The 1,853-nt window shown below is 51.3% G+C and overlaps 1 non-coding gene across 1 annotated transcript; it reads right to left on the reverse strand.

Annotated features, from left to right (window-relative positions):
• Nucleotides 1-1,431: 1,431 nt before the first annotated feature.
• LOC123596621 lies at nucleotides 1,432-1,585 on the reverse strand. Its single transcript, XR_006711778.1, has one exon. It is a non-coding gene; the product is annotated as a small nucleolar RNA SNORA62/SNORA6 family (small nucleolar RNA).
• Nucleotides 1,586-1,853: the final 268 nt, after the last annotated feature.

Consider the following 1,853-nt stretch of genomic DNA (forward strand, 5'->3'; position numbering starts at 1 on the left):
GCCCTCTGTGTTCTGCATGCCCCAAAGCCTCCTCTTTCTCTGGGTTCCTTGGGGCCCTCGGCACTGAAGATCTCATATCTGTGACTCCTTTGAGGCAACATCTCCCTTGACTGGCCGCAATTGCCCCCCACCCCAGTCTCTGGCTTCTGGTTCACTCTCCGTTGGACCTCCAGGAGGCCTCCTTGTGCAAGATCCCTTCAGAGTTGACCTATCAGCAGCTCCTTTCCTTAGGGGGCCACATTTGGCTTGAGAAACATGCATGCATCCTTGCCCTCCCCATCCCAAACTCAGCAAGCTCCAGCCTCTCTCAGACAAGCTGCCACTCCACTCCACACTCATGTTTACACATCTCAGCTGGGACTATCAGCCTTCCCAAATTCTAGGGAACACGGGCCATTTTCTCTAGCGGGTTGCTTTAAGGACCCCACTGCAGGGTCCTCATGAGCCTTTTCTCTTCACGTTGAACAAGAGAAGGATCTAGCTTAGATGCCCTACACACACAGTCCTGCTGAGGGCTGGCCTTTTGGTCCATTTCTGACCTGACCCCTCACTGCAGGAGTTTCCATAACCCGGCCATGTCTGTAAGAGCCATTTCCTTAAAACCCTTCTTTCTGGTGGTGGGTGGTCCGATGGGCAGTTGCCAGCCATCTTGTGTCCAGCTGCCTGAAGCCACGGGCAGGAGGCGGATGTGTTTTGGAAGACGCCTCCCAGCTGCCCCCCTGGACTAGGCCATCATCGCATTAGCACCAGCAACGTGCCAGGCCCTGGGAGTTCTGCATGGCAGAGCCAGGCTCGCTCCGGCCTGGGGTGGGACACACAGAGCTAGTGAGGAGGCCCCACTAAGCCACCTGGGCTTGTTCTGATTTATGGTCCAGCAGACCCCCCACCAAACTGAGCACCCACGTAACCAGTGCTTGGTGATTCAGCCGCTACTTTCTGGTTAAATAAACTTGGGTGACATTTTTTTTGTTTTAAACGAAGATCCTTGCTTAGTTCATCTGTTGATAACAACTCCTCTTCTGGGTTGTGGCTGAGGGCCAAACCAGACGATCTTCTGCGGCTCCTTTCAGATCAGGTTTCTGTTGGTGGCCGGGGTGGGGAGGACTCAGGGCACATTTGTCTCTGCAGCCAAACTCCATTTCGGCCTGCATTTGAGAGGCGGTACGTTGCGGTTAAGGACCCAGACTCTGGAGCCAAACTGCCTGATTCAGTTACTAGTCGTATGACCTAGAACAAACAAGATATGCATTGACCGATACACTTCCCCGTTTCCTTTTCTGTTCAATTAGGGGAAAAATCCATGGTGTTCAGAACAGGGCTTGGCACACAGCAAGTTCTCAATAAAATGCAGCTCTCTCTCTCTCTCTCTCTCTCTCTCTATATATATATATATATATATATATTTTTTTTTTTTTTTTTTTTCTTTCTTCAACTTGTAGCAAGAATTACTACCAAACTCCGCTCGTTGGGCCAGAGACCCTTGCGGTGTTAGCGAAAGACTTGACCCTCGTGTAGCACACTACCTACACTTGTGCGTTCATCGGCCAGCCAGTGGCCTCAGCTCCGAGCTCTAACCGCGTGCAGTCATCTGTCCTCATTAAGCAGGAGATGGTTGAACTCTTCAGTTATACCCCTGTGTTGTGGTTCTGGGTCGGCTTGCTTGGCCACAGATGCCAAGAGACCAGCACAGTTGTGCGTATGATACGTGTTAAGCCGACACAGATGCCGACTGTGGACATACTACATCCGGATTGTGTCCCACAAAGACCCAGGAGCATTATTTTAGGGATCCTCAATTGTCTTAGCTCAGGCTGCTGGAACAAAATACCAAAACCTGGGTGCGCTTATGTAAG

This window comes from Leopardus geoffroyi, chromosome B1 (genome assembly GCF_018350155.1).
Source record: "Leopardus geoffroyi isolate Oge1 chromosome B1, O.geoffroyi_Oge1_pat1.0, whole genome shotgun sequence".
Taxonomy (NCBI): Eukaryota; Metazoa; Chordata; class Mammalia; order Carnivora; family Felidae; genus Leopardus; species Leopardus geoffroyi.